We start from the raw sequence: 17,578 nt of genomic DNA on the forward strand, positions 1-17,578 counted from the left end.
AATCAGAAGCCCCTCAGATGCTTATGGCAAATTCCACCATGGAGTTTACAAAGACTTATGGCTAGAAAAGCCATATCAGGTAATTTACTACACCACAGAGGTATAGTATATATGTAAGAAAGCCTTAGGCTGATTATTCCTTCTGCTTGAAATCCCCTTATTTTTGCCTACATATTTTATTTTATTTTTTTCTCACAAGGGGACTATAAATCATATTGCATAAGATCTGCTTTGCTTATGATTCTATTTCCCCACTTAGATGATGAGCTCCTGGGAAGAGGGCAGGAGTTTGAGTGTGTTCATCCTTGAATTCTCATTGCTTAGGACATTATCATATTGGGTATCTGATATATATGCATAATACAGTAAAAAGAGGAGGAATATATTTACTAAGTACTCAATATATAAAAGAATTACTGTGCTTAGAACTCCTAAATAATATCTTTGATAATGACAATAAGTAAAGTATATTTTATTAAAATACATATTAGAAATGAGGAAAAAGACACAGAGAAGATTTATAATTTGCCCAGCATCACACAGCTCATAAGTGGTAGATCTGGATTTTAACTCAGATCAAAGTAATCAAAGCACATACACTTTCTACCACACCATTTAACTGGTACAGAAAAAAGTCTGTTGAATTAAAGTGAGTATATGAATTACATAAGACCAAAAGTGATATATAATGCAGCACATGAAAACTGTAAAACAGATGACATAATTATACAGACTGACAAATTTATCTTTTCTTTTTTTTTTTGCAAAATGAAAACTGTAAGTATGAGAGCTGAACTTGACAAACTGAACTTCTAAATCTTACTACCCAGACATATATGTTAGTAAACATTATTTTAGTGATTTTTCTATATGCACATATAAACACTATTTTTATATAAATGAAATCAGATAGTCCTAGCTATGTATGGCTTCCAGAGCTACATCATAATTTCTTTATGTCTGTATAGCATTCTAATGCAAGGACCTACCCAAAATCATTTAGCCTATATGGGTATTTATGTCTGCTTGCTTCTTTTGATGATCAGTTTCTAGAGGTTGTATCTGATTTTAAATTCCAAAAGGTAACTTTATAAATGCTGGAGAGAATGACAACAAGGCACATTATTTACAGTGGCAAATTACTTAAGAAGCATACTTTTTACTATGAAATAGTTAATTTTTTTTCCATACAAAAAAAATTCTATAACTCTTTACCACTTAACGTATAAACATTTTCTTTAAGCCAAGATTAAACATAAAATATAGAGAAAAGCACCAATAAAAAATGGACAAAGTAGTATGCCTGTTGACCAGATACTTTACCCAAAAAAAGTTTATCTTCATTACTGGTGTAGCCTGAACCATGCATGGTTTTTATTTACTCATATAGACTTGAGGAGCAAAAGCATAAAAGTCAACTTTAAGAATTTTGAGTATTTTGTATTTATCTTTCCCTCAATACTTCTGCCTAAATTGGTCTAGAAAACATATTTGCACATACATGCAACTGCACATACCTAAGTGGAGTGTCTTTCTCCTGGAAGAATTCAATAAATATTGGGAGGAAAAAAGAAGAAGGAAAGAACGGAGGGGGGATAATACCAATATTACTCTAAGCAATATTCAAAGCCTAGTTAAATTATTATAAGCAATTTCCATCAGATATAATCACTGTGGTGCACTTAAATGTTTGAGTCTATATCCTTCTGTGTCAGTATGTGCATATTAGTATGCTCCAGTAAAGCTCATCAGCATTCATTTGTTTAAATGCAAAGGTGAACTTTTCCATTCAAATAGTCATATTTAGGTGAAATTTCTAAAATACAAATCTTCTTGTGTGACTTCTCTGCCCCTAGTGTCCAAAGTCAAAACCTCTTCTCTGACTGTGTCTATCATTTCTTTTTTTCATCTCTTTTCTTCTGTCAAGCCAGCTCATTACAAATATAGCTAGCTGCATTCAAAATATACCTGGTCAATTTCTGCCTATCCTTCAAGACAATGACTCTGCTTAGAAGCCCTTCCTTGCCTCTTCATACCATGACATGGACTGGACTTCTCTTTCTACATACTCTTTTTAAATCCAGCATATCACATCATTTGTTACAGTATCTCTTTCCTCCAATATTTTATAACTGGATCATAACCTCCTTTAGGATAGAGAATATATTCCTATGGCCTAACAGTACACTGTTGTTGTTGTTGTTGTTATTATACGCTGTCAAGTCGGACCTGACTCATGTCTACCCCTCCTTAGGTTTCCAAGGCGATATTCACTACAGAAGTAGATTGCCCAACCTTATTTCTGAGGAGTGGCTGGTGGGTTTGAGCTGCCAGCCTTCTGGTTAGCAGTCAAGTGCCTTAGGCACTATGCCACCAGAGCTCCCTAACAGTACATAATAGACAACCAACAAATGTTTGTTAAATTACCAAATTACATGTTAGCTCATTTATTTGGAAACAACAATTTTACATGCCAAAACAAATACAAGACAAAAAGATAAAAAGCACAGTAAATCATGGGATTTGAAAACCACTTCACAATCATTATATGTGTGTTAGTAGTCCAATAGCTTAGTGAACATATACATGTATAAAAGCACATTTATAAACATATTTGACAGTAAACTTTTCTGAATCTCAATACCCTTCTGAATCACTCTTGAATGCCTAGCACCACTTATTACAATCATTCCTTTAAATAAAATGTGTTTTGCTTCCTAATATGACTACTTCTTAAGATAATACTATGGCTTCTCCATTCATGTATCCCTAAGTCCTAGATCTGTCAGAGATGCTTAACAAATTGTTGTTAACTGAATGTTGCTTATTTCTTAACTTTTTTTCTCTCTTTTTATATATAATTCCTTATATAAATTAAAGAGCTCTGGTGGCATAGTGCCTAAGGCATTTGACTGCTAACCATAGGGCTGGCAGTTCAAACCTACCAGCTACTTCTTTGAAGGAAGATGGAGCAATCTATTTTTGACTTAAGAACTGGGACTAACCAACTCTTAGAAAGCTTTGTTTCCATGAGCTCCTTTGCTCCATCTACCATGACATCAAGTCAATTCTGACTCATAGCAACCCTATAGGACAGAGTAGAACTGCCCCATAGTGTTTCTGAGGCTGTAATCTTTACAGAAGCAGATGCCATATCTTTCTCCCATGAAGTAGCTTTTGGGTTTGAACTGCTAACTTTTCATTTGGCAGCTAAGCATCTTGTTTTAAGTTAGAAACATATATCACACTTTCCAATTTCCATCAAACAAGAGCCTCGGAAACCCAAAGAGGGGTTGCTATGAGTTGGATCCAACCCCACAGCAGAGAGTTTTATATTTCAATTAAGTAGGAGACTAGCTTGAAGGCAAATAATTTCTAATCCCCTTCTCTCACAAGGCGGTCAAATTGTGTATAAACACTACAATTTGAGAGAAGTACACATTTTTCTCCCTTGTTTTAATGTGTGTGAATCTGTACTGTGTTTGCCACGTCTCCCAGAACTTCCAGGTCATAATTTCCATTATCATGTTGTTGTTGTTGTTGTTGTTATGTGCCGTGGAGTCGGCCCCGACTCATAGCGACCCCTCCTTGGGTTTCCGAGGCAGTATCACTACGGAAGTAGGATTGCCCAACCTATCATGTTAAGATCATCAAATTTCAAAAAGTACAAAGCTAACTATTTCTCTCTTCACTGTAAGATAAAGCTCAAAAAACTCATTACTGTCTAGTCTATTCCAATTCATAGCAATCCTATAGGACAGAGTAGAACTGGCCCACATAGTTTCCAAGGCTATAAATCTTTATGGAAGTAGACTGCCAAATCTTTCTCCTACAGAGCATCTGATAGGCTTGAACCACTCACTTTTCAGTTAGCAGCCAAGTACCTTAACCATTTCACCACCAGGGCTCCCTAAGCTGTCAAGTGGGTTCCAACTCATAGCCACTTCTCCTTGAGTTTCCAAGGCTGTATTTATAGAAGTAGATTGCCCAGTCTTCCTTCTGAAGAGTGGCTGGAGGGTTTCAACCACCAGCTTTCTGGTTAGCAGTCAAATACCTTATGCATGACACCACCATAGCTCCTAAGACAAAGCTAGTTTATCTTAACTTCCCACAATGCCTTGACAAATAAAATAGTAAAGTTTCAAACTAATGTCTCAAATCACATCTTTCTTTCTACTCAATCATGCTAATATAACAGATAAGAGCAATCTGAACTTTTGACTTAAGAAGTGGGGCTAACCAGCTCTTAGAAAGCTTTGTTCCCTGAGCTCTTTTGCTCCATCTACCATGACATCAAGTCAATTCTGACTCATAGCAACCCTACAGGACAGAGTAGAACTGCCCCATAGTGTTTCTGAGGCTGTAATCTTTACAGAAGCATATGCCATATCTTTCTCCCATGAAGTAGCTTTTAGGTTTGAACTGCTAACTTTTCATTTAGCAGCTAAGCATCTTGTTTTAACTTAGAAACATACATCACGCTTCCCAACTTCTATCAAACAAAAGCATGAGTCAACATTGACTTCCACCAAGTTTTTGGTCTTTATCAACTCTAATAGTGGCTCCATGCATAACTACTGTCTGGAAAAAGTGAGGGTCAGGTGGCTGTTACTTACATTAACTGTAAGGTGGGGGGGAGAAGAGGGAAACAAGCTAGATTTGGAATCTCTTATAAGATATGAAGTTGGACTATTTCCCCAGTGGCTGCAACAATGGACTAAGATGTGGCAAGGATTGTGAATCTGGCATAGGACTGAGCAGTGTTTCATTCTATTATATATAAAGTCACTATGAGTCAGAAACAACTCTACAGCACCTAACAACAACAATTTCCACCTAGCTTTGCAAAACAGAAGACATATAACTTCTCCCTCAGACTAGTCTTAATTGAACAAGATAAATGAGAACCATAAGAACTGCCCAAGCCCAAACAGGTTGTTAATTTGAAACAATATAAGGTTATCTGGTAGACAAAAAGAAATTCCATTTTAATGACATGTTAAAAGCTGGAGCACTGGTACCAATAAATTCTCTATACAACAGATTTGTATGGTCTATGGAGATTAACAGTAAACTATTGAGGCTTGAATAAAGTCATGCTGTTTGTAGCTTCAACAGTATCTGACATGGGTTCAATAGTACAAAAATACAGCAGGCTAGAGGACATTAGCACTCAGTGATTCATCTTGCAAATGTTTTTTTTCTCTGTATCAGTCTTGGAACAGAGCCAATAGCAGTTTGCCTTCATGTGGGAAAAATCCCAGTTTATATTTTCTGTATTCCTACAGTTATTTGAAGTCACCAATTTACTCTCGTAATTTGGTTAGAAGGGATTTGGACTTAATATAGGTTCTGAGTGAAATGATACAATACATTGATGATGTCGTGATAATATCAAAAATTGAACAGCAAGCTAGGACTAACCTAAATGCAATGGTGACACACGTGACCTACAGAGGCTGTTTGATAAGTACAGAAAAGAGTCAAAGGCTCACCCAAATGGTAAAATTCTTAGGAATAAACTGAGCAGGAACCACTTGTAACATTCCATCACCTACTATGAGTCGGGGCCGACTCGACGGCACATAACAACAACAACAACAACAACTGCCATTCGGTTGATTCCAATTCACAGCCACTCTATAGGACAGAGGGGAACTGCCCCATAGGGTTTCCAAAGCTGTTAATCTTTACAGAAGCAGAGTGCTTTCTCCCATGGAGTGGCTGGTGGGTTCAAACCACGACCTTTTAATTAACAGCTGAATGCTTTAACCATCACATCACCAGAGTTCCTTTGTAACATTCCACAAGTGACTCAAATTTAACTGCTATTGTTATCTACCCTGAGAGAAGTAAGCAAGGAACCCAGTGTCTGATTCATTTACTTAGATTCTGAAGAATTAGATTTCACATGTGGAACTACTGCTGGCTGTTATCCATAAAACTACACAAAAGACGGCAATAATTCAATGGGGCCTGAACAAAGGTAGACTATGTAATTGCAAAAATCAGTCTCTCTTTTGATACTGTAGGCACCTATGGTTCACACTCAGCCATGATGTTTGAAGTGTCTGTAACATATACTTATGCAGATGGAAGCTTATGGCAAAAGCCTGTGAGCGCCACCAAGCAGCAAATGCTGGAATTTTGGACCAGAAATTTCACAGATGTTACAGTATGATATATACCATTTGAGAGACAATTACTAGTTTGCTTTGTTGTTGTTGTTGTTATGTGCCGTCAAGTCAGACCTGACTCATAGCAACTCCTCCTTGGGTTTCTGAGGTGGTATCACTACAGAAGTAGATTGCCCAATTTTCCTTCCGAGGGGTGACTGGTGGGTTTGAACTGCCAGCCTCCTGGTTAACAGTCAAGTGCCTTAGGCACTACACTACCAGAGCTCCCTACTGGGCGTTAATTAAGACTGTCCCTATGACTGATGATGAAAAATAATCCTGAAATCTGAAATACTCATAATGTTCTGAGTGATATTAGAGAAAAACTCTAAGGAAGGCAGTGCTCAGAAGAGTTCCATAATAAATTGAAAATGATTTATACAAAAACATGTAATCAGCAGAATGCAAGGAGATATTCATCATATTCATGAGCTGATAACCTCCTTTCCCTAGAAGTAACTTTGGAACCACCTAAGGACCTTCTGGGTTTTATTGCCATCTGGACAGTATCCAATGAATAGTTCTCTATGGCACAACAAAGAATTGTTTGATTTACAAATGGCAGTTCCAAGTGGATAAACACCATCCTATTTGAAAGCTGACTTACTAAGATTGGAAGATTATAAGACTGTAATGAAAGAAATCAGAAAATTAGTTCAATGGGCTGAATTGTATGCTGTTTTCCTTGCAGTAATGGAAGTATTAAACAACAATAAAAGCCTTGATGTTTAGGTTATTACTGATTCATAGGCGGTAGCCAATAGCCTGGTGATAGGTGATAAGCAATGGCAAAATGCATTATTAAAAAGATGTCCATATGAAGTGCGGTTTTATGGAAATCACTATGGGAATTTAAGGAGCACATTAAAGTAAGACATGTATCAACATCAGAAATTCCTTCCAGGATCAGGATGTTGTTGGAACTATAAAACCTGGTACATCCACTTCAGTGGCCACTTGGGCCCATGAAATGAGTAGACGTGAGGTGCTGCACCAATGCAGAGACTACTTAAATCTAGACGCAGTCTTCTTACACTCTCTGAATCTACCTCACAACCTTTTGCAGTTTCTCTCTCTTATTGGAGACAGAACAATTCTTGGAGTTTTGAGCCTCTACTACTACTTCTCAATGCCATCGAGTCGTATGCAACTCATAGCAACCCCTCCTTGTTTTTGCGAGGCAGTATCTCTACAGAAGTAGATCACCCAGTCTTCCTTCCACAGAGCAGCTGGTGGGTTTGAACCACCAACATTCTCATTAGCAGTCAAATGCCTTAGGCACTATGCAACCAGAGCTTCTTAGAGACCTCAGAGGTCTATCATATTTTGAGCACCACTTGATAGTCAAATAGATCAATGGAACAAGATAGACTTCAAAAATATACTCACATGTATACACTTAATTCCACCATTCTGTCAACTGGTCATACTATCATGGCTTGGGTATTACCATGATGCTGGAAGCTATGCCACCAGTATTTTAAACACAAGGCAGGTCACTCATAGTTGACAAGTTTCAACAGAGCTTCCAGATTAAGAAAGACTGGAAAAAGGACATAGTGATCTACTTCTGAAAAAAAACTGGCCAGTGAAAATCTTATGGACAGCAATAGAACATTGTCTGATATAGTCCCAGAAGATGAGTCCCTCAAATTGGAAGGTACTTAAAATGTGACTGAGGAATAGCAACCTCCTCAAATTAGAATTGATACTAATGATATGGATGGAGTAAAGTTTCCAGGACCTTCATGTGCTCATGTGGTATGACTCAAAACAAGAGTAAACAGTTGCAAAGATCCATTAATAATCAGAACTGGAATGTATGAAGTATGGGTATAGAAATGTTGGAAATCATCAAAAATGAAATGGAATGCATTAAGATCAATATCCCCTAGGCATTAGTGAGTTGAAATAGATTAGTATTGGCCATTTTGAAATGAACAGTGGTCTACTATGTGGGAGTGACTAATTGAAGAGGAATAGTGTCACATGCATCAAAAAGACCATTTCAAGATCTGTCTTGAAGTACAATGCTGTCAGTGATAGGACACTATCCACATGCCTACAAGGAAGATGAATTAATATTCAAAGACAATTATTCAAATTTTTGCACTAACCAAATTTATGCACTAATCAAAGATAAAGAAATTGAATATTTTAACCAACTTCTGCGTCTGAAATTGATAAATACATAATCAAGATGCATTGATAATTATTGGTGATTGGAATGTGTGCATTGGAAACAAAGAAGAACAGTGAATAGTTGAAAAACATGGCTGTACTGATGGAAACAATCCCAGATACAACATGATAAATTTTCACAAGATCAGTGACTTATTCATTACAAATATTATTTACCAACAATATAAACTGTGACTGTACATGTGGTTCTTGCTGGATGGAATACACAAGAATCAAATACAGTACATCTGTGGAAAAAGACAATGGAACAGCTCAATATTATCACTATAAGGCTAGGGTTGACCATAGAAGAGACTCTTAATTGGTCATATGCATGTTCATGTTGAAGCTGAAGAAAATTAAAACAAGTCCATGAGAACCAAAGTACAACCTTGAGTATAACCCACCTGAATTTAAAGACCATCTTAAGAACAGATTTCACACATTCAATACTAATGACTGAAGACCAGAAGAGTTGTGGGATGGCATCAAAGACATCACATATTAAGAAAGCATTTTTGCTTTCTTATAGTCATTAAAAACACAGAAAAGACAAAAATGGATGTCAGAAGAGACTCTGAAGCTTGCTCTTGAACAGAGTTGTTGTTGTTGTTGTTATATGCCGTCGAGTCAAACGTGACTCATAGCGACCCCTCCTTGGGTTTCCGAGGCAGTATCACTACGGAAGTAGGATTGCCCAACCTTCCTTCCGAGGAGTGGCTGGTGGGTTTGAACCGCCAGCCGTCTGGTTAGCAGGCAAGTGTCTTAGCCACTATGCTACCAGAGTAGCAAACATAAATAGAAGAAATGATGAAATAAAAATGTTGAACAGAAGATTTCAAAGGGAGGATGGTGAAGAAACATTAAAATGAAATTTGCAAAGACATTTAGAAAACCAAAAGGGAAGGACAGACTTGCCATTTTGGACCTGAAAGAAGAAAAATTCAACCCTTGAATTGCAATATTGAAGGATTCTATGGTCAAGACATTGAATAACACAGGGAGCATCAAGGAAAGATGAAAGGAATACAGACAGTCACTGTACCAAAAAGAACTGGTTGATATTTAGCCATTTCAATAGGTAGCATAAGATCAAGAATTAATGGTATTTATGAAAGAAGTCAAAGCTTCACAGAAGGAACTGGTGTAAAACAGGGTTCCAGGAACTGACAGAATACCAACTGAGGTGTTTCAACTAACAGACACAACATTGGAAGTGCTCACTCATCTATGCCAAAAAATGTGGAAAACATCAACCTGGCCAACTGAATGGAAGAGGTCCATATTTGTGCCCACTCCAAAGAAAAGTGATCCAACAGAATGAAGAATTTATCAAATGATATCATTAACATCACACACAAGTAAAATCTTGCTGAAGATAATTCAAAAATCATAGCAGCAGTACAAAATGGGAACTGCCAGAAATTCAAGCCAGATTCAGGAGAGGACATGGAAAGAGGTGTATCATTGCTGATGCTTGACGGATCTTGGCTGAAAGCAGAGAATAAAAGAATAATGTTTCCTGTCTTTTATTGACTATGCAAAGGTGTTTGTGCAAATCATAACAAATTATAGATTTGCATTGCAAATAAAAGAGAATCCAGAACACTTCATTGTGTTCATGCAGAACCTGTGCATTGTCAAAAGGCAGTTGTTCCAACAGAACAAGGGGATACTGCATGGCTTAAAATCAGGAAGGGTGTGTGTCATGGTTGTATCCTTTCACCATACATATTCAATCTGTATGCTGAGCAAATAATCCTAGATGTTAGACTACAGCAAGAGGAATGCAGCATCAGAATTGGAGGAAGACTCATTAACAACCTGCAATATGCATATGACATAACCTTGCTTATTGAAAGTAAAGTAGACTTGAAGCATTTTCTGAAGAAGATCAAAAACTACAGCCTTCAGCATGGATTGCACTACAACACAAAGGAAACAAAAAGAGATTTGCCTTCACAACTGGACCAATAAGCAATATTATGATAAACTGAGAAATATGGACCTGTATTCGATAACCTCAGCCTGTTTACAAGCTTTACTAAATTGCCAGCAAAAGAAAGCATCATTCTTCTCCATTGTCACCATCTCAAATATGCTTCTCTGTCCTAGTTTAATCATATTAGAGAGACTGCATTTAAAGAAAAGTAACTAAAATTTCATTATTAAACTTTACACCAGAATCTCTACTTGTAGTTTTAAGCAGATAGTTTTCAAAAGTAGTTGAATTATTTAGCCTGCTATGTGGTGATCATAACACATATGAATAAATAATGGGAGAGGGGAGATATGAGGTCACTAAAGAGGAAGCTGTAAGTAAAATTATCACCAAAAGTGTCTTTGATGTTGCTTAGATGCCATCAAGTGAATTCTAACTCATAACAACCCTATGTACAACAGAATGAAACACTGTCTAGTTCTGTGCCATCCTCACAATTGTTCCTATGTTTGCAGCCACTGTGTTAATCATTCTTGTTGAGGATCTTGCTCTTTTTCTCAGGCACTCTACTGTATCAAATAATATGTTCTACTTCAGGGACTGGTCCTCCTGATTACATGTCCAAGGTACGTGAGACAATATCTCATCATCTTTGCTTCTAAGGAGCATTCTGGCTGTACTTCTTCTAAGACAGACTTGTTCGTTCCCCTGACAGTCCATGGTGTATTCAATATTCTTCACCAATGCCATAATTCAAAGTCATCAGTTCTCCTTCAGTCTTCTTTATTCATTGTGCAGATATCATAGGCATAGGAGATGAATGAAAATATCATGGCTTGAGACCTGGGTGCTCAAGGTGACATCTTTATTTTTTTAATACTTCAAATACATTTTTTTGCAGCAAATTTGCCCAAAGCAAGAAATCATTTGATTTCTTGACTGCTGCTTCCATGGGCATTGATAGTTAATCCAGGTAAAATCATTTGACAAGTTCAATACTTTATGCATTTATGATAATGTTTCTTATTGATCCAGCTGTGAGGATTTTTCTTTTCTTTAGGTTGAGGTGTAATACATACTGAAGGCTTTGATTTCATCAATAAGTGCTTCAAGTCTTCTTCACTTTTAGCAAACAAGGTTGTTTCATCTGCATATTGCACATTATTAATGAATCTTCCTCCAATCCTGACTCTGTGTTCTTCTTCCTATAGTCCAACTTCTCAGATTATTTGCTCAACCTAATACCATACTGAACAAGTATGGTGAAAGGATACAATCCTGACACACTTCTTTTCTGATTTTGAACCACACAGTATCCCCTTGTTCCATTGTAATAACTGCCTCTTGGCTATGTACAGGTTCCATATGAGCACTATGTTATCCATAATTTGTTATAATCCACACAATTGAATGTCTTTGTGTAGTCAATAAAACACCAGTAAACATTTTTCTGTATTCTGTGCTTTCATCCAATACCCATCTGACATCAGCAATGTTATCTCTCATTCCATGTCCTCTTTTGAATCTGGCTTGGACTTCTGGAAGCTGCCTGCTGATCAACTTCTGCAGCCATTTTTTAAATATTTTCAGCATAATTTTACTTGCATGTGATATTAATGATACTGCTTGATAACTTCTGCATGTCCTTAGATTACTTTTCTTTGGAATATGCACATATATGAATCTCTTCCAGTCCTTTGGCCAGGTATATGTCTGACAGATATTTTGGCACAGATGTGTGAGCACTTCCAATGTTGTATCTGTTTGATGAAACATCTCAATTGGTATTCTGTCAATTCTTAGAGATTTGTTTTTGCCAGTGCCTTCAATGCAGCTTAGTTTCTTTCTTCTACAGTACTGATTCTTGATCATATGCTACCTCCTGAAACAGTTGAATATCAACCAACTCTTTTAGGTATAATGAGTCTGTGCATTCCTTCCACCTTTCCTTGATCTTCCTGCATCCTTCAATATCTTACCCATGTTGTTGTTATGTGCCATGGAATCAGACCCAACTCATAGCAACCCCTCCTTGGTTCCGAGGCAGTATCACTGTGGAAGTAGATTGCTCCATCTTCCTTCCAAGAAGTGACTGGTGGGTTTGAACCACCAGCCTTCTGGTTAGCAGTCAAGTGTCTTAGCCACTATGCTACCAGAGCTCCAAAGAATCCTTCAATAATGCAACTCAAGTGTTGGATTTTTCTTCAGTTCCTCCATCTTGAGAATTGTTGAGCATGTTCTTCTCTTTTGGTTTTCTTAATCTAAATCTTTGCACATTTTGTTATAATACTTTATCTTCTTGAGTCAGATTCTTTTGAAACCTGCTGTTCAGTGTTTTTATTTCATCATTCCTTCCTTTGTTTTAGCTACTCTACATTCAGGAGCAATCTTCAGAGTCTCTTCTGACATCCACTTTGGTCTTTTATTTCTTTTCTTTCTAATGACCCTTTGCTTTCTTAATGCGTGACATCCTTGATAAGGAGCTCCAGTGGTGTGGTGCCTAACCAGAAAGTTGGTGGTTCAAATTCACCAGGCACTCTATGGAAGGACGATAAGGCAATCTACTTCCCTAAAGATTTAATGCCTCAGAAACCCAAAGAGGTTCACTATGAGTCGGAATCAACTCAATAGCAGTGAGTTTGTTTGTTTGTTTGTTATTATTTCCTTGATATTGTAACACAAGTCCTCTCATCTTCAGTCATTCGTGTTCAATGCATCAAATCTATTCTCAAGATAGTCTCTAAATTCAGGTGGGATATAGTCAAGGTAGTATTTTGGCTCTGGTAAATTGTTTTAAATTTCCTCAGCTTCAATTAGAACTTGCATATGAGGAGTTAATGATCTGTCTGCATTAGGCTCCTGGCCTTGTTCTGACTGTGATGTTGAGTATCTGCATCCTCTCTTTTCACAGAAATAATCTATTTGATTCCTGTATATTCTATCCATTGAGGTCCAAATGTATTTTTGGCCATTTACACTGTTGAAGAAAGGTACTTTCAATGACTAAGTCTGGTGAAATTCTATCATGTGATCTCTGGGATCATTTCTACCACCAAGGTCATATTTCCTTTCCCAATTACTGATCCTTCTTCTTTATTTACAACTTTTGCATTCCAATCGCCAAAAAAAAAAAAAAAACTAAACCAAACTCACTGCCATGAAGTCGATTCCAACTCATAGCAACCCCCACTGGGTTTCCAAGGCTGTAAATATTTACAGAAGTAGATCACCCCATCTTCCTTCCATGGAGTGGCTGGTGGGTTTGAACCACTGACCTTCAGCTTAGCCCCCAAAATGTCTTATCCACTACACCACCAGAGCTCCCTTCCAATCACCAGTAATTATCAATACACCTTGATTTCATGTTTGACCAATTTCGGACTGCAGAAGTTGTTACAAATCTTCAATTTCTTCATTTTTGGCATTAGTGGTTGGTGGGTAAATTTGAATAATCGTATTAACTGGTCCACCTCATAAGTACGTGGACATTATCCTATCACTGACAGCATCGTATTTCAAGATAGATCTTGAAATGTTCTTTTGACGATGAATGTGACACCATTTCCCTTCTATTTGTCATTCCAGGCATAGTAGTCCATATGATTATCCAATTCAGAATAGTCAATACCAGTCCATTTCAGTTCACTGATACCTAGGATATCAATCTGCAAGCATTCCATTTCATTTTTTACAATTTCTGATTTTCCTTCATTCACACTTCATACTTCTATGTTCCAATTATTAATGGATATGTTCAGCTGTTTCTTCTCATTTTGAGTCATACCACATCAGCAAATGAAGGCCTGAAATCTTCACTTCATCCATGTCTTTAAGGTGAACCCTACTTTGAGGAGACAGTTCTTTCCTAGTCATATTTTGAGTGCCTTCCAATTTGAGGGGCTCGTCTTCTGGCACTACATCAGATAGTGTTCTGTTGCTGCCCATAACGTTTTCACTTAACAATTTTTTCAGAAGTAGATCACCAGGTCCTTCTTCCCAGTTTTTATCTTAGTCAGGAAGCTCTGCTGAAACCTGTCCACAACAGGTGACCCTGCTGGTATTTGAAATATTGGTGGCATAGCTTCCCACATCACAGCAACACACAAGGAAACACAGAAGTATCTTACCATACACTAATAACCTAGTGTTGTCAGGTTGATCCCAACTCATAGTGACCCTACAGGACTGAGTAGAACCACCCTATAGGTTTTTCAAGGCTATAAATCTTTACAGAAGCACACTGCTATGTATTTCTCCCATGGAACAGGCTGGTGGGTTTGAACTGCCAACCTTTCAATTAGCAGCAGAGTGTTTAACCACTGTGACACCAGGAACTCTTCCATGAACTAGTAGCTCCAGATATAAAACAATCACATTTATTTCTACTTGTATATTGACGTCAGTGACACTGCCAACAAAGCACAGATGCACACTACATGAGCAGGTGCAAAGATGATTTCATGAGCTGTGTAATGGCTATTCAGAAACAGTAGTGGGCCCATCCCACATTGGAATTGGACATCTGTTATATATCCTGCATTTCATATTGGAAACACTTTGTAGTAATTTAACCCTTTAGGTGCTACACTTATTTAACTGGGCTAAATATTTCACAAATATTCATTAGCATTACACAGTCACTAAGCTATTAGTCCACGATATTTTCAGTGTTCTTCACTAACACCACAATTCAAAGGCATCAACTCTTCTCTGATCTTCCTCATTCACTGTCCAGCTTTCACATGCATATGAGGGTATTGAAAATGGTTGGGGTTAAGCACACCTTAGACTTCAAAGAGACCTTTTGCAGCAGATTTGTCCAGTGCAATATGACATCTGATTTCATGACTGATGCTTCCATAGGTACTGATTGTGGATTCAAGTCATATGAAATATTTGACAACTTCAATCTTTTCTCATCATGATACTGCTTATTGGTCCAGTTTTGAGGTTTTCATTTTCTTCCTGTTGAGGTGAAATCCATACTGCAGACTGCAGTCTTTAATCTTCATCGGTAAGTACTTCAAGTCTTCTTCACTTTCAGCAAGCAAAGTTTTATCATCTGCATATCACAGGTTGTTAAAGAGTCTTCTTCCAATCTTGATGCTGCATTCTTCTTCATATAGTCCAGCTTCAGGGATTATTTGTCTAGCATACAGATTGAGTAAGTATGGTGAAAGGATACAACATTGACACACACCCTTTCTGATTTTAAACCACACAGTATCCCCTTGTTTTGTTTGAACAATAGCCTCCTGGTCTATGGACAGGATCCTCATGAGCACAATTAAGTGTTCTGGAATTCCCACGCTTCTCAAAGTTACACATAATTTGTTATGATCCACACGGTCAAAAGCTAAATGCTTTTGCATACTCAATAAAACACAAGTAAACATCTTTGTGGTATTCTTTGCTTTTAGCCAAGATCTATCTGACATCAGTAATGATATCCATTGTTCCACATCCTCTTCTGAATCCAGCTTGCATTTCTGGATGTTCCCTATTAATATACTGTTGCCATTTTTTAATTATCTTCAGCAATATTTAACTTGTGTGATATTAATGATATTGTTCAATAATTTCTACATTCTGTTGAATCACCTTTCTTTGGAATGAATACAAGTATGGATCTCTTCCAGTCAGTTGGCCAGGTAGCTATCTTCCAAAATTACTTAGCATAGATGAGTAAGTGCCTCCCACACAGCATCTGTTTATTGAAACATCTCAATGAGTATTCCATCAATTCCTGGAGCCTTGATTTTTTGCAATTGCTTCACTGAAGCTTCAACTTCTTCCTTCAGTACCATTGGTTCTTGATCATATGCCACCTCCTCAAAGAGTTGAACACTGACCAATTCTTTTTTGTACAGTGACTCTGTGCATTCCTTCTATCTTCTTTTGATGATTCCTGCATCATTTGATATTTTGCCCATAGAATCTTTCAATATTGCAACTTGAGGTTTAAATTTTTTCTTCAAATCTTTCACCTTGATAAATGTCAAGCATGTTCTTGCCCTCTTTGGTTTTCTAACTCCAGGTCTTTGCACATTTCATTATAATAGTTGGCTTTGTCTTCTCGAGCTGCTTTTTGAAATCTTCTCTTCAGCTCTTTTATCTTGTCGTTTCATCCACTTGCTTTAGTACTCCACATTCAAGTGAAAGTTTCAGAATATTTTCTGAAATCACTTTTGGTCTTTTCTTCCTTTCCTACCTTTTTAATGACCTTTTGCTTTTTTCATTGATTATGTTCTTGATGTTATCCCACAATTCACCTGGTTTGGGGCCATTGGTGTTCAGTGCATCAAATCTATTCTTTAGATAGTCTCTAAATTCAGGTGGGTTATATTCAAAGTCATATTTTGGCTCTCATGGACTTGTTTTAACAGTCCTCAGCTGGAATTTGCATATGACCCTTTGATGGTCTGTTCCACAGTCAGCTCCAGGCCTTGTTTTGGCTGAAGATACTGAGCTTCTCCAGCACCTCTCTTCACAGATGTAGTCTGATTCCTGTGCATTCCATCTGGTGAAGTCCCCATGTACAGCAGTCATTTATGTTGTTGAAAAAGATATTTGCAAAATTCTATCATGCAATCTTCAGCATCATTTCTTTGGATTGAATAGTTTCCCAAAAATATGTGTTGAAGTCTTAATCCCTATATCTGTAAATTTGAGACTACTTGGAAATAGGGCTTCTTTTACCCTGTCAGTGAGGTTGTAGCAGAGTAATTGTTGTTTTCATGTGCCGTCAAGTCAGACCCGACTCATAGCCACCCCTCCTTGGGTTTCCAAGACAGTATCACTACGGAAGTAGATTGCCCAACCTTCCTTCTGAAGAGTGGCTGGTGGGTTTGAACCTCCAGCTTTCTGGTTAGCAGTCAAGTGCCTTAGGCACTATGCTACCAGAGCTCCTTAGCAGAGTAGAGTAGGTCCTAAACCTAATCACTTTTAAGTGGTGTCTTATAAAAAGGGCAGAACAGACAAAAGACACAAAAACAGTAGGGAAAACAGATGCCATGTGAGGATGCATCTAAAAGCAAGGAATGTGAAAGACTGTCAGCAGACATCAGAAACTAGGAGAGAGGCCCACAGAAGGAAGTGACATGGCTGAGACTGTGACTTGAAATTTTAGGTTCCAGAATTGTGATAAAGTAAATTTCTTTTCCTTAAAGCCCCCCACTTATATTATTTCTTGTGACTGTTGTTGTTGTTAGGTGCCATAGAGTCATTTCTGACTCATAGCAACCCCATGTACAGCAGAACGAAACATTGCCCAATCCCG

The sequence above is a fragment of the Orycteropus afer genome, unplaced genomic scaffold (assembly GCF_000298275.1).
Source record: "Orycteropus afer afer isolate SDZICR_OR568_19922 unplaced genomic scaffold, OryAfe1.0 scaffold00171, whole genome shotgun sequence".
Classification (NCBI taxonomy): Eukaryota; Metazoa; Chordata; class Mammalia; order Tubulidentata; family Orycteropodidae; genus Orycteropus; species Orycteropus afer.